At 45.4% G+C, this 25,889-nt stretch overlaps 1 long non-coding RNA gene across 1 annotated transcript in view; it reads right to left on the minus strand.

The window, feature by feature from the left end:
* LOC142499816 (uncharacterized) overlaps positions 1 to 23,896 on the minus strand; it is a 317,563-nt gene extending 293,667 nt beyond the window's left edge. The window contains exon 1 of the long non-coding RNA XR_012802748.1: positions 22,987 to 23,896. This is a non-coding gene — a long non-coding RNA (uncharacterized LOC142499816). The remainder of the gene's footprint in view (positions 1 to 22,986) is intronic.
* Positions 23,897 to 25,889: the final 1,993 nt, after the last annotated feature.

Here is a 25,889-nt window from a genome sequence, read left to right on the forward strand (position 1 = left end):
ACACACACACACACACACACACACAGAGATACAGATACACACACACTCGCTCTCCCCTATAAGAACACAGACACAAACAGTGAATTACAGGCAATGACGAATGTGGGTGGGTGTTAGGAGGGGGCCAGGGACACTTGGGTGGGTGGGTGTTAGGAGGGGGCCAGGGACACGTGGGTGGGTGGGTGTTAGGAGGGGGGCAGGAACACTTGGGTGGGTGGGTGTTAGGAGGGGGCAAGGGACACTTGGTGGGTGGGTGGATGTTAGGAGGGGGCCAGGGACACTTGGGTGGGTGGGTGGTTGTTAGGAGGGGGCCAGGGACACTTGGGTTGTTAGGAGGGGGCCAGGGACACTTGGGTGGGTGTTAGGAGGGGGCCAGGGACACTTGGGTGGGTGTTAGGAGGGGGCCAGGGACACTTGGGTGGGTGGTGGGTGGTGGGTGTTAGGAGGGGGCCAGGGACACTTGGGTGGGTGGGTGTTAGGAGGGGGCCAGGGACACTTGGGTGGGTGGGTGTTAGGAGGGGGCCAGGGACACTTGGGTTGTTAGGAGGGGGCCAGGGACACTTGGGTGGGAGACAGTGACTGGGTGGGAGACAGTGACTGGGTGGGAGAGAGTCACTGGGTGACAGTGACTGGGTGGGGTGACTTACCTTGCTGCCGGACGCTTTCCCCTGCTGCCCCCGATATCCCCTGCTGCCCCCGATATCCCCTGCTGCCCGGGATGGGAGGTGGGCTGGGGGGCACGGGAGATGGGCTCGGAGGGGGTGCCATGGGAGGTGAGCTCGGGAAGCTGGCCGCGGGGGGAAGCAGGCCGCAGTAGGAGCTTGTACTTCCCCCTCCGTCCCACGTTGGGAGCGGGGGGGGAGGAAGGAAGCGGGCCCTGCTTGCCCTACGCATGCGCGGGACCGCAGGGGGAATCGCCGCCATTTTTTTAACTTGAGCGGGGGGGGGGGAGACACCGCGCGGCCAGCCTCGCTGCGACCCGGCAAATTTGGTGCCGGGGGACGGGAGACACCGCGCGGCCAGCCTCGCTGCGACCCGGCAATTTTGGTGCTGTGGCCCGGTGCCGGGTTGCAACCCACCATTTGGGAAACGCTGAAGTACTATATACAGGATAATTGTGGTGTATGGACTCTGATGGTGAATATATAATAAGATGTGATTAAAAAATGTGAAAAAATAAGAATTTGCAAAATACGAATAAAAAATATAAAACCAATAAAAAAATAAAAATTTGCAAAAAATGTTCTTTCACCCAATGATGGGTAAACCTTGTAGGGGTATTGGAAAGTCCGTGCTGCTTCTTCCTTGGGGTCAACAACCTCCCAGCAATATCTATAGGAAAAAAAGGAGGAAAAGCGCCCGATCCTTGTGTAAAATCCAATAACAAAGTTTTAATAACAATAACACGACAAATGCACACTCAGAATTTGTCAATGCAAATAAAGCATTGTATGGGTGAACCCATGCGCCAACATGTAGCCTGCTCGCCGACCGCTTGCTCCGTCACATCAGACCTCACTGCTGCTGGTGTCACTCGGTAGATTGTCCCTCCGGCAACCCGAAGATGCAGCCTGTGGTTCCTAGCAAGTTCAGTTAGTATTGCGTAATGCGTGCGACTCAGGGAATGTCTTCCCCTTCCTGGCAATTGGCGTATGAGCTACTCCACCATTGTAGCTCAGTTAGACCATGTGACCCTATGCGTTTCTTCCGATACAATGGATTTCATCAGGGGATCCCTGTTGTATCGGAAGAAACGCGTAGGGTCATATGGTCTAACTGAGCTTCGGTGGTGGAGTAGTATGACGACTCAGGAGATTCCTTCCTCTTCTTGTCCCTCTCTCCCATCACCCTTCCTATTCCTTCTCACTTCTCTCCTTCACCTTCTACCTCTCTCCACTTACCACAGCGCGTCCCCCGCAGGTCCCGCATACCGACGCGCTCCCTTAACCCGCGCCTTAATCCTCCCTGCTCCATCTCCCCCACGGTAGCTCCGTTACCTTCTCCGGTGGTGCCATCCATCCCATTGCCTCCTCCTTGCGTGGTGCCCGTGGCGCGGCGTTCTGTGCGCCTGGTGACACGTCCAGTATGTGCGTTCCCTCAGCCCACGGAGGACACGCGTGCATGCTCCTCCCTGCCCTTGCTGGCCATCGCGCGGGCACAGGCCTCACGTGCATTCCCCTCCTCTTGGCTCCGTCCTCCTCCTGCGGTCTTCCCCTGCTCCGTGCGGGCCGCGTCAGTGTTGCAACCTGTGCGCGCGCATCCCCAGCTTACAGGGGGCATACGCACAGACGCTTCTTATCTGCTTTCCCCTGTCTCCGCCTCCCAAGTCGTACAGGCCATTTACCCGACTGGCCCTGCTGTCTCATCCTCTTCTTCCCCTGACCTATCTCCAGCTTCTCCCACTTCTCTCTCTACTCCTCCCCTCTCTGTCATTGGTGCACCTTCCTTTAAATCCCTGTCTGTCCACCTCTTCCTCGCTCTGCATAGTTCCTGTTTCCCTGTGTGTCCCTGACCTATGCTGTGCTCTCTCTGTGCTCCTGCTATTACCTGCTCCTGTGTTACTTTGGATTCCCCTGACTTTGACCCCTGTTGATCCTGGACAACTCTGCTCTCTGGTATCCCTTGAACTTTGCTACACGTATGACTTCGCTGACCTCTGGCTTCCACGGACCTGGCTTGCCCCCCTGACTACTCTACCCTCTGGATCCCTGGACATTGGCTAACGGACATGACTATTCTCACGGACACTCCCCAAGCATTGCAAGTATACTCTAACAACTCTTCCAACAGGCCCAGCAACGCTATACCACACTCCGGCTTGCTCCCACTGCTTTGGGTGTGTGGTATCATACCGTTCCCACCTCAGTACTGGGGTCTAGCTTGGTCTGCGGGCATACAGGTGTGACAAGTAGCTCATGCGCCAATTGCCAGGAAGGGGAAGACATTCCCTGAGTCGCACGCATTACGCAATACTGACTGAACTTGCTAAGCACCACAGGCTGTTCATTTGGGTTGCCGGAGGGACGATCTACCGAGTGACACCAGCAGCAGTGAGGTCTGATGTGACGGAGCAAGCGGACGGCGAGCAGGCTACATGTTGGCGCATGGGTTCATCCATACAATGCTTTATTTGCATTGACAAATTGTGAGTTACTATGTAACTATGTGAGTGTGCATTTGTCGTGTTATTGATATTAAAACTTTGTTATTGGATTTTACACAAGGATCGGGCGCTTTTTTTTCATATATATATATATATATATATATATATATATATATATATATATATCATGTGCTAAGTGTACTAAAGGGCAGATTGATCAAGAGCCATTACGGTTTAAGGTACTTGATCCGGTGTTAATTCCCCTTCAAGTCAATGGAAGGTAATGCCTGGTTGTTACTTGATGAATCTTCCCCTAAGAGTATTGCCAACCTGACTCATGTCATTATCACTAGTGACGGGCAGACCAGTCCAAACCCATTTCCCGAGTTTGTCATTCAAGATACATTCCGCGGCGCAAAATTTGCAGACGGATTGTTCCCGTTTCAATCCGCACGGATTAATCCAAAACCGCCATTGGATACAATCTGCGGGTGGGTTTTAACAATCCATCTGCGGGTTGCGGAATCCCCGGATGGATTGTCGGTGTTAAAAAAAAAAATCTGCACAAGGCAAATCGCCATTTTTTGGACGGATCCGCTGAAATCCGCAGACCAAAGGAACCGGCCGATCCGGGGCAGATCCAAAGCCTCCAAAAAAATTTGCCCATCTCTGATTATGACTGATGTGGTTATCCAGTGCTAGTTTGCTAGTTGCACTTGCCATGCAAGTGGAAAAACTAAACTGGACAACGAACTCAAAAGGACATGAGAGCAGGTTGGCAATCTCTGGTTGGAACTTGACTTTGTTCTACAAAAGGGCAACACAAAAAAAGAGTGTATCATTTCATTTACATTGAAGTGGGGAAAACTACTTCCAAGCAGTAACAATAACGGTCATTCAGTTCCTTGATGGAGTGGCCTGTGGTGTATTCCACTGCAGTATACACAGTGTTGGACTTCTCTAGCACTGAAAAGGCTAAACTATAAGAAGAGGTAACCCTGATATTTGTAGGATGTTTATGCCACTCAACTAATGACTTTAACATGATCAAATAGGATCCCTGTGGAAGCCATACATTGTGGTGAAATGCGTAGGAAGTTACAGCACACAGCATTCTTTACCCTTTGCTGTTTGGGAGCTTGCTGTTCAGCTGGTTACGGACATCTGCTGCAGCCCATGGGATCCTCCATTGATGTCACACTGAAGCGTCATGTAAGACGTCTTTTCGGGGTACGGATGAAGAGAGAGGACGCCATCCACCGCAGACCGCTCCAGGAGTGAGACGCCTTTGCGGTACTCCCCAAGGGACCAACACTTCATTGGCAGTGGTCACATCAGGTGGATTACATCGGCTCCTTCTCCTTCCAAGAGTCCTGAGCGACTACCAGTGCTAGAGATGGATCCTCAAATCGCGTTGAAAACCAGCAATCCAATACACCAAACAATTACATTGCTTTTATTTTTGAGTGCATTCTATTTAGTGGCTTTAATAAAGGATGTATTGGGTGAAAATATAATTTGGGGCCTATAAGTTGGCCCTCACTTTCCATTGTTTTGGTTCATATCGCTAAGTTGCACTTTGCTCAGACATCTAATACACCATTTTGACATAGTTTTTTTCATTTTGTGATTAAATGACTTACATATTCGGCAAAACTACAAAACTGTAATGGATTGTCAAAGAAGGGGCCAATCAACAGTAGATTCATCAGGGGATAGGCATGACAGCACAAATGTATACGTACACAATGTATTATGAATGTTGCTAGAATTTATAGATGTAATCCTCTTCTACTGTTCACTCATCACTCATCTCTCCCTTATTCCCCATGGGTGCTTTGTTCCACTTTCTAAGCAACTTCAGGGGTATATGAAACAAGTTCTTAGCTGAATGCAATGTTACATTCTCTTTGTGTTATTGTTTAGTGATGGTTCGGTAATCATTTTAGAGGTGGATTGAACCAAGGTTTCTTTCTGTTGTAGCTATTAAGAAGGGTACAGCTGGAATAATAGTTGATTTATAATTTTTTTTTTTAAAGAATCTTTCCATGGCAACACACGATATAGTATTGTAAGTGCTAACAAAGCATATAAAAAGCAAGGTTGAGATATGGTGCAGTGGTTTCTAAATGTGATAATGTATTTTGCAGCTGGAACCCATTCACTTCCATAGGGGTTTGCAATACATTGAAGAACAATGTGTTACAGATGCCTCTAGAAGTGATGGAGTTTAATGGGGGGTTGGGGGTTGGTAAGTCAACATTGTAGACAAAAGTGTTGGGGAACTTTCCGGTGGAGCTAATATGTGCTATGTGTTGGAAATTCCACACAATGCCATTATCACTCTGTTGGACAACACTTCAGCCTTCTCATTCACCAAGTTCTAGTTATTTGGAGAATATGATGGTAGGTTCCCATCTTTCCTTCAGGGTGTTCACATTGTTTATTATAGGGGTGGCCAAATCCAGACCTCAAGAGCAACCAACAGGTCAGGTTTTCAGGATATCCTAGCTTCCGCACAGGTAGCACAATCAGGCCCTGCTTCAGCACAAGTGGCTCAACCAGTGGCTCAGTCTTTGACCTGTTGGTGGCCCTTGAGGACTAGAGTTGGCCAACCCTGTTTTATTATGAAGAAGATACAATAGTAAGTGGGGATTGCATTGTATCGTATAAGCTCCAGTTGCATGTTACATTCAATCAGCTTATTGCTATATTTGGAACACAGCTGCTGCATTGTACCTTGGATAACTATAATATTCTGTATTGTGAATGAGAAACAATGTAGTATTCCCGCATGTACTGTAGTTATGTTACCAGACTTGCTTCCTCCTGATAATGCATCACACCAGTGGTTGCTGGTAATGAGTACTTTCTATGTCTTTTATCATAGTAACCCTTCTAATATGATGTCCCAGATCTCTGCCCTCGTGAAATAGAAACCCTGGCCCCTCTGCTCTCTAGCACATTACTTTAACTTCTTAGTGGGACTGTGACCTGTTGCATCACACAAATTGAGAAATCCATTTTAATCTACTGTATTTATCCAACTTAATACAGCATCGCTATGCTCTGAGCTTCATTAGTACTTCATTGGCGGTGTATTTCTTTCTCTCACTTATTTCTCAGAGAGCATTGACTTTAATGGGTAAATCATGCCATACTATAGGTACATTAAAAAAAAAACATTTCCAGGAATCCCTTCATTTAAGTCCTGCCAGGCACAGACTTCTTCACGTGAAAATGTGTGGAATGTTACCTTCGGTACATACCCGTGAAACAGAGAGTTTTTCCCATGGTAAAAAAAATAGTTGGCAGCCCAATGTTTCTCTTTTGACAATGGTTCGTTAAAGAAAAGCTATAACATGCTTTAATGCTCAAGTTGTTTAAAATCTATTTAAGCTTAGTTGCAATAGTTCTCGTTTGAAGCGTAATTATAGTTTAATGTACTCTTCTTTGAAAATAGCATTTTATGCACTAGGCAAAATTACACTTCCTTCAACGCTGATGTGCCATCAGTGACAGATAAGCCTTGAACCACAAACAAACGATGAGTAAAGAGAATTTTGAGTGGTTTTACAGACTACTTCCAGAGGCTTCGTAGACTAATAATTGTCCTCGGGCTACAGTTTGAAAACCCATGACCAACGCTTTATCAAGTGCTAGTTTAACTTGCAATACAAGGGTGACATTAATACTGCTCTGAAAATAATACATGCTTGATAAAGCTCACGGTATGGAAAGTGCTTGATTAATTAAACCCTCACCATGAATCTAATTGGAATACTTGGAAGCGCCACAAATGAGGAATTTGCAGTGTTAAATTTAGCAGCCTTCATTTGAGCACATTTTCCTTGGTCACAGTATACAGTAAGATGGTTACAGAATAACATTGCTACATAACCTCATTATAATGGGGGATCCATTTCCCAAAGATGGGTCTACAGTAAATGTAGCCTAGCCTCCCGGCCGCTACCTATTTTCCTGGGCCCTACCAGTGTAAGTCCTGTTAGGTGCAGGCAGCGGATGGGTTAATTCCTTCAGAAAGGCTGTGTGTGCTTTTGCAGCCTTAGATTCATTAGATGTACCCAAGGGTGGGCCTAGCAACAGCCAGAAAGGGTCAGCCTGAGCGGTGGATACTGATTGGGTCACATACTGGATGTGATGGTCTGTCAGTATCCAGATCTGTCGTGTTATGAGGCAGAGTTACAGTCACACCCAAGGGTATAAATATGGCACACTCACAAAAGTATGTGTGTCTCTTTCCTCCCCCTGTGGAGTGAGTACCAGCTACCCTGGGTCTCACTAGGAGGCCTCGGGATGAGCACCATTACCATCACCATGCAGAGGAAAGCTATGCAATCCTGTAACATCAAAACCTACAATAAAAACCATTGTACCATCATCAGTGTGATTCACTGTCTAAGAACCAAGAAAGGTGTCAGCATGGACTCTCCTTCCATCCAAAGGACCCATGCTGACTGGAGGCGCTGCAACCACAAATAAGCTACCCTGTAAACCCTGTTCTGTTTTCCTCAAAACACTGCAGAGCACTCAGCCCTCTTGTTGCCACACAGGTACGCACCATCGCAAATATGGAGAAGCAGACCCAATCTCACTTATGGGGGTGGGAGGGGTGGGGGTGCAAGGGCTACATATATAAACATAAATGGGATATATAAACATAAATGGGGTCAAATCTGAAACCCATGAGGGCCATTGAGATTTTTGTAGGTGTGTCATGTTACCTGAGAAGAAATATTCACAAATGCCTTTAATGTCGGCAGTGGAATGCATAGTATTGTATGTAGGACCTTACATAGCAGAAGGAGTTAAAAGCATAACAGTGTATTTTATTTTTAGAAAGCGCGTTAAAACTTGTCAAGGTCACATTGGATTATTCTAAAAACCATAGCTCTTAGCACCTTCAGTGTTGATGAGGATAGCAATTTATCAGCCTTGAATGGGTCAATATCAAGGCCAATGCATTATTCAACAGCTCATGACATCTTAGTACACATTGCAACAAAGTATTATTGTTAGTAGTGTATCATCAATATATGCTAGTGTATAGAAGTCTTTAATGCTATGTGTCCCACCTGCGGTTGAGGAATTCTACACCTGAGCAGGGTGAAACGCTGGCACAACCTTGAGCAGCAATTACTTGTTCTTGCATGATTGTTCGAGATGTCAGATTGTAGGTAGAATTCTTTCTCACTCAGTAAAACAATAGCTCCATAGACAGCGTCCCACCTACAACTGTAAATGTTATCAAATGCAGGCCCGTCCCATTCCCAACTACTGGGTGCGAAGAGGTCATGTGCAGAATAAGCAACTGTTCAGATAACCGTTTAGTAAAGGAAACAGATAGGGATATGCAAAACTATCCGAATCGCACTCGCAAACGTTTTTGTTTTGCAAATATATGCGGATATCTGAGATACCTGGGACATAAACTAATTTGAATATGCAACATATTGCCCAGATATATAAGGTCTATTGACAGGTATGTTTCTACGTGCTGTAGGTGTCTCAGTCAATAGCTTTAAAAAATCTCCAGCTTTAAGGAGATTGAACACGAAATGCCACCTGGAAAAGAGGAGGAATCTCAAAAGAGAAGAACCTGTGAGGTCCGTGAAAATGACCCTGTATGTACAGTATACACAAAGGTTTCTTTTCTATGTTTAAATTAATAAACTGAGTTATTTAATGCTTTGTAATGAACAAACTTTGCATCTCAGTATAAGGTCTGTGACCGTGATGGCCAAATAACACTATCATCTGTTGCTGCCCATCTTATAGTAATACATACCCAGATATTCCTGACATTTACAGTAATCAAGCAAGGTACTCTATTTCTTCACAGTACCAAGGCCTGTGTCCATTAGTAAGGATTGACTACTAATCCAGTGCTATTAAAGTTAGTATCAAAACAGTGGACACTCCTTCAGCATCCCTGTGCCCAGCTGGGTTAGTGCGGATTGAGAGCTAATGTTCTTGTTATTTGAGTAGTTAAAGTTGAAGGAATGAACAGCTTCAACAGTGAAGTGCTCTCCCGTTGAAACCCAATGGTGTAAAGCTACTGTTAGATGAGAAGTGAAACACGAGGAAATAATCCAGCATTACTATGTTGCAGGTAAACAAGATGTTTTGTTAATGAAACTTCAATTCTCTCGTTGCTAATCTGCAATCTGAGGTCAAACAGACAATCATGGATAAAGTCATTACCGGGTCTGATTGATAAGCTTCTAATACACTGTTGCAAAGAATACACTGTGATTGTCAGTTTTTACCACACCATCTGTATCTTAACACACACACTATTCTTTCTCCCCCTCCCCCTATCTGAATGAATTATAATTACATATGAAAGTCATTCTTGGCCCCACATAATCAATACTCTATCTGTCAGACTCAGCATGGAAACCAAGGATTCATTTCACATGGGAAGGTGGCAATGCTATTAACGATCTATGAAAAAGAGCCCTATCTTTCTAAAAATGGCTTGAAACTTTAACAGCGCATATGATGTAAGAAAGCGTACACTTTGGAAAGTAGGGAAGTGGGGGTTTAGCCACAAGATACATTAGTGGTAATTGGCTAATGGGATTTTAGGCTAGGTCTATGGCATTGGATTTTATCATAGTGTTATGATAATCATGACACATAAGGCCTGGGACCCGCTGCGCTCGTTGGCGCGGGCGGCAATGTAGCGAGTTCCCCACCAGCAGGGGAATCCTCGCGAGCCGGTCCCGGTCCCCACTGGCTGCACAGCTGACTACACGCTGTGGCGCGTCAGCCGCTAGGAGACACAAGAGAATGGTGTTTCCTAGCTTCGACGCGTCACGTGGTGTGGCTGTGAGCCAATGGGGAGGGGAGGCTGCGGGAGGAGGAGAGGCTTCGGGGAGCGGGGAGGAGTGTGGAGTGAAAGCAGCGTGAGTGCCTGTCTCTGTCTCTGTCTGTGTGTGTGTGTGTGTGTATGTGTGTGCCTGAGTGCGTGCGTGCCTGTCTCTGTCTGTGTGTGTGTGTGTGTGTGTGTGTGTGTGTGTGTGTGTGTGTGTGTGTGTGTGTGTGTGTGTGTGTGTGTGTGTGTGTGTGTGTGTGTGTGTGTGTGTGTGTGTGTGTGTGTGTGCGTGCCTGTCTGTGTGTCTGTGTGTGTGTGTGTGTATGTATGTATGAGTGCCTGCGTGTGTGTGTTTTTTTTACTTACCTGCAGCCCGTGGAGGGAGGGGGGGGAAGAGTAGCGGGTCCCTCCGCTCAAGCCACGCCCCCCCCTCCCTGTCAATCCTCCCACTCCCGCCCACCTCCCGCTCCGGCCCCCCCACGTCATGGCCGCGCCCCCTCACGTCATGGCCGCACCCCCCCCCGACCCGTTTGGCCACGCCCCCCCGCTACTACTGAAGTTTCCTGTAGACCGCAGATCACGGTACAGCGAGTTGCACGCGCCGCCGGCAAGCAAGCCAGCCGTGCGGACGCGTGCAACGGGACCTTAGGCTGCGGCCCCGCTGGCGCTGACCGCAATCATGCTTGAGAGCGGTGACATCACCAGCTCTCCAAGCATGAGCGCTCGGCTGTTCTAGCTATATCGCAGGCGCGCACGGGGGGTGTTGCAGGCAAGCTAAGCGCGCTCGAAAGTCAGTTTTTTTGTTTATCTAAGCGCCGTGCATGGGTGAGCGTGTGTGCCCGCATGAGTGCGCGCGGCACAGCGTGAGCGTGGATGTGACGATCCACATTGACTAAGGTAAGCGCGCCAAGTGCAAAGCGCAAAGCGCTAAGCACACTCAGCGCCAGCCGGGACTTAGCCTAATAGTTCTACTCCCAGGACAAACCCGACAGAGTGGTCAAAAACGTTCCAGTCCCAGAATCTGGGGCTGTGTGTGGTTGGAACATTGTCTCAGAGGAAAAACATTTTCACACAGGGATCTTTTATACCAACATACATTGATTAACAAACAGTTATCTACTTGGCTCAACCCATTCATGTTACAGCCCGTCAATCACATGATTTTTGTTTTTCTCTGGTCTCAAATTTTCATCCACAAGTGGGGAGCTCCTTTTGCAGGGTTTGTCTCGGACATCTTCATCCTCTGTGGTGGTGAGTGCATCATCATATGCTCCCTGAGCAGGGTATTCACCATCATATTCATTCTATGTTAGAAAGGCAATACGAATACTTATCGGATCATAGGAGTCTCCTTTTTCCTGATTCAGTTCAGTAAAGTGGGTGGGGACTGTATCACTGAGGGGCATTGCAATTGTGACTGTCCCGAGAGCCTTGTTGAGAACCATCTTGATACAACATAACACTGAAAACAGAATAATTAGAGACACAACAATCACAATCAATCCTTGCACAATTTTCGCTCAGAGTTTTCAGAACCAGTCCCCCAGGCCCAAATCCCATCCTAATCTTTTGTGTCTTTTAATTTTACCTGGGTTTCATTAATATTTTCTAGATTGTGTTACATTTCTCCTGATCTATCTTTGATCATAATACAACATTGATAACCCACCAAAGCGCAAACTCCCCCCTAAGCTGCTAGCACTATTCTATTTTGTAAGGCTACTGCTTGTATCTGGACTTGTTCCTGGGTTAATTTTTCAATAGCTTCCGTGGTCAGGTTTAACTCATAATCCATTACTAGGGCTATTCTATTTCATTTTAGATATAGTCTAGCTACAGTACAACTACCGGGGATACTAGAGACACAAAGAATCGCTCCCATGAGTCAGATCTTATAGAATAATCTACCTCAGGCAGACTTTCCCTATTCCTCATTCTACCTGATGGGAGGAAGTCTCGTAGTTGCATGGCAGGTACAATAGACCATAAATAACAACTTCCCGACCACCCACATGGCAATACCTTGTAACCAGTGTAATCCTTGAGGTAAACTGGTGTTGGGGCAAGAGTTACTTCCCAACTGTAGCATATAATGAATATAAAACCTAGAAGGGGTTTCCAGATCTCTCCAGGGCCACCAGCCTCGTGTTGTATGGGAGCTGTATGGTTTTCCATTTTTTTTTTGGTACAGTAATCTCCAGTGCCCATATTTCTACGCACTTCACCATTTGGCAAAGTACAAATTACAGATGGGCTGGATCCACCTCGGCCCATGCACCATTTAGATCTTTCTCACAGACCTTGGCTACATTACATTAACACGATAGCATATCCAACCAAAATATATTCATACTGGACTTATTGTATGGACACTTCCTTAGCTTTATCCACCCTAGTACTTTCTCAACCCATATCGCTCCCCAAGTGGTATATTGACCAGGGCTAACCTAGTCACTTTTCCGGTGTATGTTTGTGCCTGTGTAATTCCTTTTAGCTTTGTGGTATTATAGAGCTCAGTAAAATCTTCATCTGACAATTTTTTATTAGCAATGTGGCCGAGGCTGGAGGGATCATAGGACGGCCCATCAATATTTTGTGTTGGGATAGGCCATGTTTAGCTACTGCGGTGCTCTGTATAGACTAATGTCAAAGGGAGAGCCTCAGTCCATTTAAGACCTATTTCTGTACAGATTTAAGCAAAAAAAAAAATCAACTTCATTTTTATTGCGTTTTTGTTGACAAAACATGGAGCCACCACATATAAGAGTATATGTAAACATTTTTCCCCAACATATTATCTGTGACATCGACTCCATGCCCATACAATCTTCCATGACACAAAACAAAAAACCGACATGGGAAGGGGAAGACAAGGGAAGAGGGGGAGGGTGGAGGTAGGGGGTTGGTGTGGAGCAGCTCTCTTGCTCAGTTGATTTCGACTCAGCTTCCTCTGGTTCTCTTCTGTTTTTGTTCTCTTTGTAGCGGGGGTGGCCTCTTCCTTTTCTTTTTTGGTGAGGGGGCCTAAACTTATACTTGTCTGACTTGTATCCATAACCGTCGCCACTCATTGAAGTAGGACTCATTTACTTACTGTCAAAGCCAAATAGTGGCATTGCTCACCCCTTGAATATCTGTCTGAGCCAACCACGGCATCCAGACCTTTTGGAAATTTGGGCCAGTGTCGTTGACCAAACTTGTCAGCTTCTCCATCTGGCATACAAACCACATTCTATTCCTGATTTTGTCTATTGATGGAATTGCATTCTGTTTCCACAAAGCTGCAGTCTCGCATCTCATTGCTGTTGCAAAATGTGCTATTAATTTATTGCCTGTTCTGGACACTTCCCGTGTCGGTTTATTCAACAGAAATAACCACGGGTCCAGCTGAATTTCGAGGCCCAAGATCCTCTGTATCCAATCCCGGATCTCCCCCCAAAGGGGTACAATTTGAGGACAGGACCACAGCATGTGCAACAGATCCCCTACTTCCCCGCATTGCCTGGGACAAAGCGGGGAATACCCCGGAACAAATTTAGCTAATCTAACTGGGGTGAGATACCACCTCAATAAAACTTTATATGAATTCTCCTTTAATGTTGTGCAAATGGAGCTTCTGGCTGTTGCGTTGAATATCTCTATCCAGTCATCGTCCCCTAATGTCGTGCCTAAATCTGTCTCCCATTGTGTCATAAATTGAGGCTTGTGTAGGTAGTCCTTACCTGAACCCATCACTTCCCTATACAAACCAGATATTAGTCCTCGTGTGCTTGAGCCACGCACACAGAGTTTTTCAAAGCAATTTTATTTTTAATAGTACCATTAACCCTTTCAACTGATCCCGCACTTTTCGGATGGTGGGCGCAATGAAAGTGATACGTAATTCCAATGCTTTTTGCCAAGTGTTGTACTATCTCTGCAGTGAAATGGGTGCCTCTGTCAGAAAAGATGTGATGTTGTAGAGTGTAGACCAAAGCGAGAAACAAACTCTTGAAGTAGTTTCTTTGCCACTGATATGGCATTTGCATTTTGGCACGGGTAGGCTTCTACCCAGCCAAAGAAAGTGCAGAAGACAACTAAGACATATTGGTAGTACAACCTACGGGGCATTTCGATAAAAATCGATCAATGAAAGGTCCCCAGGGACAAGGTGTATGATTTGAACCGGTGGTGCGGACCGGGCAGAAGATATTGTGAGCCTGACAAATGGGGCATTGGGAACAATATGCGGTTGCCAAAGTGGTAAGACCCGTGGTCCACCAATCAGTTTGTATAGTAGCCACAATACCCCCTTGTTCACATGGGCCACACTGTGGGCATGCAAACAAAGTAAGGCATTAATACAGGTGGAAGGGCAGGTTTAGAGTCTGGACCATACCAAAGATCTTCAGGGGAACAAGTGGCGACTTTGGGGTGCCAAAGGGCAGTTTGTGAAGGGGTCATAGTAGAGTCAAAGGAGAGAAGATCGATAGGAAGGGAATGGGTAGGGGAGGAGTTGAAAAGGGAGGTAGAAGAAGGCTTGGTGCCTGCAGCTCTTTTAGCAGCATCAGCGCAGGCATTGCCTGAGGAGACAATATCTGTAGCTGAAGTATGAGCCCAAACCTTAATAACTGCAAGTGAGGTAGGTAATGACATTGCCTCTAGGAGGGAGGCAACAAATGCAGCATTGAGGATGGGGTACTGGTAGCCGTCAGGAAACCCCTCATTTTCCATAAGTCATGAACAACCCCAAAGGCGTACCTGGGATGGGTGTAAATATTTGCAGAGACACCGGAAGCAAGGAGGCAGACTCGGGTGAGCGCGATAAGTTCTGCTACCATGCGGAAAAATGGGAGGGGAGGGAAGACGATTTGAGAACAGAGGTGTCGGAGACAACGGCGTAGCCGGTGAGACGAACACCTGCAGGGGAAATGGAGGAAGAGCCATCGACATATAGAATCATATCTGGGTTGTCAAACGGTGTTTCAAGGGAAGTAGAAAGATCAGCAATCTCTTCACAAACAAGTTCAGGGTCATAAGAAAAAGAGTTAGGCATGAGGGATACAGGATTGAGAGTATTGCATCGGTGAAGAGTAATATGATTAGAAGCGGTGAGAGCTAACTCATATTTGGTTAGATGGGCACTAGAGATCTTATACTGCCTAGTGACAGTTTTTTTAACTGATAGCAGAACCATTAGTCATCCTGACATACATACAGACGCATTTAACCCTTTCGCCACATGTTATTACATTACAAGCAACTCTGGACCCCCTCTTCCAGCATAAAGACCCTCAGTCCAAATTTCCATATCAATAGGGAAAAAGATTGGATTTTATTTGCCTCTGAAGTAGCACAGATATATCATGTAAATAAGGGGATGAGTACAGGGATTCTTTCATCTCTTCTCCTGAGGTTTCAGTCTTTCGTTGGCATCCTATAATGGTGGATATTGCCTTAGGCTAAACCCCCGGTGGTGGCTGCTGCACGCGCGCCTGGCAGCGCGTGCACAGCTTAAAACCGCGATCTGCAGTCTGTAGGGAGTAATGGGAGGTGCGGGGAGCATGGCCAAAACAGAGGGAAGGGGCGCAGCCCAGCAGCTCAAAGCGCTGCACTCCCATTGGTCCAAGCTATCTGCCCTCGCATTGGCTCCCAGCGCACCACGTGACTGCGTCGCCGCACCGGAACACAATCGCGTTGTCTCCCTGCTGGCTGACGCGCCACCGCACTGCGTGAGGCAACACACAAGAAGACGCTGGGACCTGCCTAATTGAAGTTAGTGACTGGTGTAAGGCGCACACGCCGCTGTCACCACCGGCGACCCAGCCTTAGCCTCAAATTCACTGAGCTCCTTTATTGACTTTAGGAGGTGTTAAATTAAGTGACCACCTCATTAAGTGCTAACGGGTATCTTCAAAGCTCACTAACACTGTGTTAAATGCTGATTTTAGCCATAACGAGCCTTGCATTAACTATAATGGTTGTTAGGGCTGATGATATGTAAAAGATGTGCTCCCTCTAACAGCGCCTATCCCCAGAGTTCCGGTATTGTTACCACAGGGAATAAACAACACCCTAGTTAATTAGATCATACCGAAAGGTGGCATTAGCTCCCTTCAGACAAGGGGTTTGAGATGGGTGGGGGGAGAGAAAGAGAGGGACGTACAAATATGGTATACTATAGGATATATGTGCTCTTTTTTATGCTGTACAAAATAAAGGTGTGTTTGGGGAGGTATGAATCTGTCTCTCTCTGTCTCTTTGTAACATGGCATTAAACCTATGCTAATGAGATAATTAAATGCTGTTATTTTTGTATCTAATTAGCTTTGTGGATTCGTCTTAACCTATTGGAACATATTGTGCATTACAGAGCTCTGTGGATCTGGCTCATAGTTTGCAACTTTGTCCCAGCTTGATTGCAAACTAATTAATGGTATTTCTGCCAAAAATCCAGCAAGTGAATTCAGGGCTGTTCTAAAAAATAATCAACAAAAACCTAAAGGAATGTGAAAGTCACCAAACATTGCAGCAAATATCTCTTAATCGCTACTAATAATAATCTTTCAGCAGCCACTAACAGCTTCCTGTTTAGCGACAGTGTCAATGGTCCCAAGTTTCAACAAAGTATCCGGACGCTCCTCCTTCTCTTATCGTGCGTCTCACAACTGGAACAATCTACCGGAGACTTTCACAGCCGCCACACGTCTAAGTTCTTTCAAAACTAAAGCTGTCTCACATTTTAATCTGGTGTGTTACTGTTATATATTATAGGCGTATGTATTATCTGTAACTGTGCATGCAATGTCTTGTATATAATGTATTACCCTGTTCACTTAATGTAACTATATATTTATAACCATGTATTTGTCATCATAACTCTGTACCCAGGACATACGTGAAAACGAGAGGTAACTCTCTATGTTTTACTTCCTGGTAAAATATTTTATAAATAAATACATAAAATAATAAATAAGTGTTTTGTAATCCAGAACGTCCGATTATCTAATGTGGAATGGTGCTGTATTTCCATTATTTTCTGAACCCCCATAACAAATAATATTCTAATTTGGATATTGTCAATTGTCTCAGTTAAGTTATGTGCATGGAATAAAAAAATAAATAAACTCATCTCAGACACATCCTACTGTGCAATGAACAAATATCTATTTGTGCACTGTGCAATGAACAAATATCTATTTGTGCACATGCAGCTGCAAATACATATACATAACGTATTTATTTATTTATTTATTTAGGAAATACAAATCCGTCACAATAAATCCCTAAACGCAGATTTGTTTTTGAGTCATAGCAGCTACTTCTAATTGTGTTTAAAAGTAAACACACAGAGGGATCAAAAGCTCAGTGCATTTATTAGAGCAGGGGGGTAGTCAACACCCGTCCTCAAGCCCCCCTCCCACCCCCTCCAACAGGTCAGGTTTTCAGTATATCCCAGCTTTAGCACAGGTGGCTCAATCAGAGGCTCAGTCAAATATAATATAATATATATTATCTGTAACTGTGCATGCAATGTCTTGTATATAATGTATACCCTGTTCATGTATGTAACTGTATTTGTAACCATGTATTATTTGTCATCTTAACTCTGTGCCCAGGACATACTTGAAAACGAGAGGTAACTCTCAATGTATTACTTCCTGGTAACACATTGTATAAATAAATGAACACTGAGCCTCTGATTGAGCCACCTGTGCTGAAGCTGCGACTGATTGAGCCACCTGAGCTGAAGCTGCGACTGATGGAGCCACCTGAGCTGAAGCTGGGATTCATTGAGTCATAAACTTGCATAGGCACATGATGTTGATGGCAGATAAGCATCTCATGGCCCATCTAATATACCCAGCCATTACTCCTTCACCGTACTACTGTACATATACTTCATAATGGATCCCTCCATTGGCATGTACTAGGGATTAAATGGACGTGAGGAAATCAGGTGAACTCTTTCTCCCTTAAGGAAAACTTTTAGGGAATCAATTCTGGAACATTGGCGGGGCTTCATTTTTCATACAGTAGTTCCAGTCCTTAAATTGCTGGCAACCTAACATGCATAATAAATAGATGTATAAACTGACATGGACAACTTTGAAGAAACTTCACCTATCACATATACCTCCTGGGGGGAATTTCCCTTTGCTCCCTGGAAGAGATCTGGATCAAAATTTCACTCCACCACCACCAGCCATCTATCAGATCGAAATGGTTAGCAATCAGGACTTGGGATTGCTTAATCATGTCACCTTCGTAGGCTTATTTTGACTTTATACATTAATTGCTTGTTCTTTGCAGTTGATAGATACAGTACTACAAGAACCTACACAGAAACATGTCATTGAAACAGTTTGTACACAGTGGTTGATTTGACTGGTCTCAAACGAGTATATTCCAATCTAATTTTGCTTATGATTTGATTAGTCTTATGATCAACCCTCTGTCATAATAATATACAATGAATTGACTATATAATTAAATACATCGGAAAAAATAGAAGAGCGCTGGACCAATCGTAGTGTAGAAGTTTAAAGTATCTTTATACAAAGGTGACTAATTAACTCACTAGAAACAATAGAATAAGAGCTTATTGCATCAGTCAAAGTCTGAGTTGTGTTTAAGCATCCAGCATGTGCCTACACACCTTGGTGAACAATGATGACATCACCAGTGGGGGACGACCATGACAGCTGAACGCCTTATTGCAGATGCAATCTAGCACAGAACATTTTGTGGTGACCTTGATGAAAAAAAATGTAATTGAGACCTTTTTTTTGCTTCCTACATAAGGATTTATGTCATTTGCAATCTATTTAGCAAAAGTAATGTATGTATCAATTTATTTATATGGCATCAGCGCTTTACAACATTACAATAGGAAGTAAATACATTACAAGCAATGGAAATAAATGCAACAGGTAAATAACAACATAATGCGAAAGAAGTCGCTTCCCCAAAGAATAATATGGTGGGTTATTCAAAAAAATAATATGGATTATAGTTCATCTTAATGGACACAAACGTCTTAATGGTTTTTTAGCAGTAGCCTCATGCGACGATTGTCACTTACAATGCCTGCCAGCGAGGCTAAATCTTCCATCAGAGCACACACTGAAGGGTGGAAAGCTTAAGAAAACCATATCCAGTCTATATTTCACCGTGCTGGCCCTGATGGTAACTTCCCTCTTATCATTAAAATAATCTTCCACTTTTCTAAAAACGGAGTAGGTTTTAGTCTTAGCAGCAGGATCTTTAGGTGAGCCTTCTTCTTTTGTATCTGTTACATCAGTGTATTATTTCAGTGTTTTCCTTGCGTGTAGCTAATTGGCACCAAGACTACATCTAACAGCAGGATACACAGCAGTTTCAGCAGGAAAGGCTGAATGACAATATTGTACATGATGTGGACATTTGAGCTAAAACCTTGGCAACAAGAAGCTCTTTCCAGGTGTTTACATCTGTGCCTGGTAAAAGGAAAGAAGGCAAGTTTGGCTTAAACCAAGGGTTAAGCATTCCAAAATTTACTGCTCAGACTTCAATATGGTGGAAGCCCTTGGGACCTTATTGCGCACAGAAAAGAGGTTATTATGAACAAGGTCAAAGTATCTCGAAGTAGAATTTTTTAAAATGTCTCCTCCTGCTTCTCCAGGTGCTTTTTGAGACGTTTAATTGGTGGTATAACATGGCTCACGCTGGTCTCACTGCCCATGTTGCTATTTAAAATCATTTAAGTTGTTCACACAGAAGTGTGCATATGATTTTCAAGTGTGTTGGAGTAAGAAACGGCCCTCTTCTCCTTATATTATTGGATGTTATGTAGCTAGCGATGACTTGTTACTGTTTCAGAAGGCGCTGAAGAGGGTGGAATTCTACTCATGGTGATGGTACGGCACTTGGCAGATGATACTTTTGTTGCAAAAATTACCAGAGATTTTTATGCGTAATAGCAAGCACTTCCTGTACAGAGCTTGTATGTTTCAGAGAATTCTATACAATCTAGTTGATAGTGTGTGTGTGAAGAAAATAATTATGCACGCACAATATTTACTCCATTACCTGAAATTGTGAAGATGGAGGTCGCCTACTATTTAGAAATTTGCCCTTTTTTGCTTCTGAGTCAGAGTTCAACAAAAGACAGAAAAGCCCAATGCTACATCCAATGTGACAAAATATATAGTAAATAGTATGTAGTTAAATACTTCAATAATAATATTCTCATGAGTAAGGTTCATTTAGTTAAACCCTTTGACCAACGCGTGATAAGCCTGCAAGCCGCGTCAAGGCATAATCAAATTTGCAGGTCCTAACACTAAACTGTGAAGCTTCTCTTTTACCTCTGTTTGAGGAAGAATGACTGCAGTGAGTCTGAGTCAGAGTTTGCAAACGATTCACAAAGCCTGAAGTGATTGAACATATCAATTTTGTGTAATATGCTAATTTGAGAAAATCCTTTAAAATCATGCACACATCATGTTTAGCTGAATGCTGACTCATTTGCTAACATCATTAGCCATTTGAGGCTTATGTAAACTTTTTTTCCCGGATTCAAATTTGAGGGGTGGGGAGACATACGGGTGGCTTTTTGTTGTTGATGTTTTGGAGTTGAGGATTCTGATGAATATACTGTAAAATGTATCTACCAAGGTGTGACAGGGTGAATGAACGTCACCAGCCATACCTGACAAACCTATGTTTACGCTTGTAGTGCAGCAGTGACGAGGTTAAGTTTCAGTTGAGAAGGGCTGCTTAATTAGTCTGACCTCAGCTGCATAATCAAGGTGTTTTAAAACCCCCAGGCTGTACACACATGCAAGCTAGCTGGTCAGGAGACAGGACTGAAAGACTGAAGAGATTACTGCTGTAAGGTCTGTTTTCAAAGTACATGTGTGATGAACTGTCTGTGTCCTGCATGCTGAAGAGAAGCTGCCTTGTTTTCTATGCTGAAGAGAAGCTATTTTGTTTTTGTCTGCTGAAGAGAAGCTATTTTGTTTTTGTATGCTGAAGAGAAGCTATTTTGTTTTTGTGTGCTGTATGTTTTTAAGGCTCAATAAATAAGCCTTATCAAGAGAACCCGCGTGTGTGGTTGCATGTACCCTGCAACATAAGGCCAATTCCACTGGTTGATAGATTCTCCTTTAATGTCAAGTGTTGGTCCGAGAGAGAAGGACTTCGCTGCAACTGGCATAACATGGTAGAAGTGCCAAGGTGGTGTGTTTGCCTACCTCTGCTTTTGCATGATAAAGCTGGCAGATTGCATGGAATTTATTATCTGGGATAGGGTAAAACACTTTCAAAACAGAAGAGGTCAATTTCTTAGTTCTTTTGCCGGGCACGATAATGCGTTGCTTGTCAATGGCATGTGGAGGCTTCTTTTCACCTTCAACAGAATCCCATATTCATCAACACATTGAACAGAAGCATACTCTGAAAAACACAAGCCTCCCCGATTTATTTCTTCTTGCTGAGAAATTTGGGAATGGAACCAGAAAGAGGAGGAGTTGGATGCAAGTCGTTTCACAGTGTCAGAAATAACAAAACGTATAGCTACCCTTTGTGGATCCTACTTTTTTAGAGTCTCCTTTTCTTCCATTAAGGCCCAGATAAACTGTAACTTCCAAATCCATTCGGCTGAGACAAATTAAAGCGTTTCTCTCGAAAACCTATCTACAGATAGTAACACAGGCTACGGTGCTCTGCAGAATGAATTTTGCAAATTATCTGCTGATGGATCTCCAAAAATATAATATCAAAGCCCTGCAGTTGGTGCAAAATGCTACTGCCCATCTTAAAGCCGGCAAGGCAAGACCACGTCTCGCCAGTATTACAAGATCTGGTGGAGCAAATGGTTCGTTTTAAGATCTTGACCCTTACCTTTAAGACTATTCATGGACTAGTCGCCCCACCCCCTTACCTTCAGAACTGCCCAATCAGTAACACCCCCAATCGGACTCTCAGATCTGCCCTCACCCCTCAACTGATTGAGCCACGGTTTAAGGCCAATACAGCTGGAGGGAGAGGTTTCTCAAGAACCGCCCCAAGACTGTGGAATAAGCTCCCTGCTGCTTTAAGAAATCAGGAAGCTTTGCTTCCATTCAGAAAGGAATTAAAAAACCTTCCTTTGTAAACAAAACATGACAAACAGACCCTAGTACCCTGGCAGCCATCTTTCCTGCTCCTAGTCATGTTTCCTAGCCTTTGTTGGTCTTCCTCGTCATTCCCCTATATGTTTTCTTTTGGCAGGTCCCAGTTGTAGGTCTGGAATGGTTGTCCTTCCTAACTTCCTACATGCACTCTAGTACTGAGTTCCTTCATTAGAAGAAAATCTAAATAAATAAATAAAGGAACAACCTCTTCTTCCTCTGACTTAGTGAGCTCAGTCTTTGATCTCTTAATCTACGACTCTAAGGCTTGTTTTATAGTTGGCGTGCATACCTGTGCGAACGCTCGTGCACGTGAAGCACACTGTTTGTGTGTATGGGTCCGTGCTGTGAGCGACAGGCTATGATGCGCACGGGTGTATTTATATGTGTGTATATGTGTGTGTGTTTGTATATATATATGTGTGTGTGTGTGTGCGCGCGCGTGCGTGCGTGCGTGCGTGCGTGTGTGTGTGTGTGTGTGTGTGTGTTTGTGTATAGATTGTTTGAAAGATAAGAATTTATTATATAATATTTTAAAAATGAAAAAAAAGACATATGAGAATAAATAGTTTATTAACATAGCATGTGCAACTTTGATAAATATATATACATGTGTAACATATACACACACACACACACACATGTATATATCCACACACACATTTATAAACATACACATACAGTATATATATCCACACACACATATATACACATACACACATATATACATGTAACGGGTTTTCCCCCCCCCCCAATCTCACATTGGCCCGGGTAGTCTAACCAGTCCCCATTACATGTTCGTGTCTGGTGGTGCACCTGTAGGCAACAGGGCTCCTGAGTCTCCCGCTTGATGGTATTAGGGGATGTCATCCAGACAGGCAGCTGAGGTAGTGTGTGCGAGTCCAACTTACTTCATGTGCAGCGCCTCCACCTCATCAGGCTCTGTGCTTCCGCAGGGAGATGGTCCTGGTGAGGAACTCCTTCTTGGTGGTGCCATCCACTGCTGAGTAACTTCACACTCACACAGTGGAGGTATATTCGAACAGGGCATCTTTATTGATGGTTGATATGGGCAAGCTGCCCCTCACAGATAACAGCTCAGCCACTCATCTCTTTGTAGCACTCTCTTAGGAAGGTCCCTTCTCTAATAGATCTGCTTTCCACCTCTACTCTTAAAGAGATTCCCCAGCTTCTCTGGCTGCTGTAAGCTCCTCTCTTGAGCTGCTTTGTCTCTCTCAGCTCCTCTAACTCTGCTGCGTATGCTCACTGACTCACAGCTAGCAGGAGACACTGCAACAATGTTGCAGACCTTCACGTGCCTCTCAGTGAACTGAGCAGCTCAACAACAGGAAACTGAACTCCTAACTTTAGGCAGTGCTGTGTCTTATATCACCCCCCAGAGAACAAACATGCTCTGTATCACTAAGTGGGAACACACTGCATGTTGTCACTTCCTTTGGGGACATATGACACCTCACCAGGGTGTGAGGGCAAACCTCATTGATCTGTTGCTGGCAAGCCTGCACACTTACCAGGTTTACTGCCAACATGAGAAAGAGATATGTACACCAATCTTAGACCTGGCTACATTCTCCCCCTGGTGGAATCCCAACGTCCTCGCTTGGGACCTAAATTTGCGGAACCTTCCTTCAGGTAGCACTGCAAAACATAACAATACACATTACAGTACATATCTTTTCTTATAACCATAATAACAGACACATCCTAACGTAGATGTGTAACACCCAGAATTATTCCCTTCTGTAGAACCCATGACTGGTACCCAATTACCCTCTCAAGGTGGCTTGCGCACAGCATGGTCCACTGGGCTTAGAGTATCAATGTGGTAACACTCTGGGTGACATACTGGACACCCACAATCAGCCCATAATTCTGGCATGGATGCTAATGGAATGAAAGGATCATGCCCATACACCTCCCTCAGGCATCTCCTGGAGATGTAGACTATCCCCTCTTGACTACACCACTTCTCATCTAACCCGCCAGGATCCCAATTTTCTTCTCCTAATCCTTCCTCTTCATCAGTGCCATATCCCCTATCTTCATCAGGGGACCCCATTTCGAACTTACTTTCTCCCTCCCATGGATGGTGAAAATAAAGTAACCACTTTTGGCGATCCCTAATACCTCTTTCTGACAGTGAGGGCACATAGGGGGTTCCCCGAGCAATAGGCACCATATGAGCAACATTACCCAAATCCCCAGATGAAACTCCCAAAGTTCCTGGAGACCCAAAATTTGACCCAATGCTCTTAGAATCACACCCCACCATAACAGTACGATTGTCATCATCAGTGCAGTACAACATTCTTTGCATAGCCATTTTCCTCCCCGATCCCTCATCATATGTAAAGCACTCGCCCCAGTCCAAGTTTTCCCCAGTCCATTCTTCAGAAGTGGCTCGGGACTCCCCAGAAAACCCTTGGCTAGACTGGGACCCATAGGAAAAAGTGACAGGGGCATGGGTTTTAACTATGGCCGGGGGTTGGGCATAGGGAAACACTGCCGGCATACGCGGGGCTACGACCCGCAACTTCTCGCTACCTTGCCCGGTACCATCGGACTGGCACTCCGGTTCACTCGCCTCCTTACTCCCAGGCTTCCTCAGGGCCTGCTGGCTCTTCTCGGACCCAGGCAACCTGGTACAGCTGCTTGGCCGAGAGGACACGGCCCTCTCGCTGGACTCGCCGCCATCTTGCGTTGGGTTCCCAACCGGAACCTCTTCCTCCAGAACGACATCCGCCGCCGGAAGTGATGGTTCTGCTCTCTGCTCCGTCCGGGCCTGGGCTAGGCCTTTCTCCGCCGTTGCTACCACCGGCGCCTGTGGAGGGTAAGGATGCATCTCACCGCTCCGTCGGCTCGGGATGGGTTCCTCTCCACCGTCTGTTCCGTCAGTCACCACGACAGTGGGACTCCGCCTCTCAGGTTGTTTCTGCACCGGCAACACGAGACTCCGCTCTGCCGCGACACAGGTAAGTGCCGGTTCTTTCACCGCACCGCTGTAGTGGTCCGCCGGTAGGCGCATCACCACCGACGAGACTTCCACCTCTTCCTCGGAGGATATCACGATCGGATCCTCCGCAAGGTAGTCACCGGGTTCTTCTGCGATACAACCAGCGGTTGCTGGTACGAAGCTGGAGTGCTCCGGTACCTCTACTGCGGTCGCGCTCTTCTCCGCCGTTGGTTCTTTCTGTTCCGTAGCCTGCAGCAGCACAGGCTCTAGGAACTGTGCCCCACAGCAGGCACACTTGGGACCCCAGGTCGGTTTGTCACCTGGGAATTCACACTGGTCACAAGCACATCTTATGCACCCCTCTCCATCCACCCAGGCCACCCGGTATTTTATGGGTAACACAACATGGTTAAAGTCCATACCACCAGTCAGGTTCAATTTCTTTTGTAGACACGGGCACACCAGAAAGGATATTTTCCCCCCTTTGTATCGCCAGGCTCCATATAACTGCGGGTGTGCTTCTCTGCATTCTGTACTGTCTTTAGTATGAACAGCGTTTGCTGATCGCTGTTCACTGAGCTTGCTCCCCCTGGTGGACTGTAAAGGAGGGTCATGCTCTATAAGGGAGTGGTTCTGGCTCTGCGCTGAGTCACTCACATCACCGGGGAGGGGCTCTGAGTCCGTCACCGTCCCTGAGGGCGTGGCCACAGCTTTCGCGCCATACCCCCCCGCAGGGTGGGTTTTTTCCTTTGGCGCCAATCCCAGCCAACTTTCTGCAATTTTAGCATTTGCAGAATTTCCTGCAACTGGTCCACGCGGTCTCCCAGAGAAGCGGGAACC

Source organism: Ascaphus truei, chromosome 7 (assembly GCF_040206685.1).
Source record: "Ascaphus truei isolate aAscTru1 chromosome 7, aAscTru1.hap1, whole genome shotgun sequence".
In the NCBI taxonomy this organism is placed as follows: domain Eukaryota; kingdom Metazoa; phylum Chordata; class Amphibia; order Anura; family Ascaphidae; genus Ascaphus; species Ascaphus truei.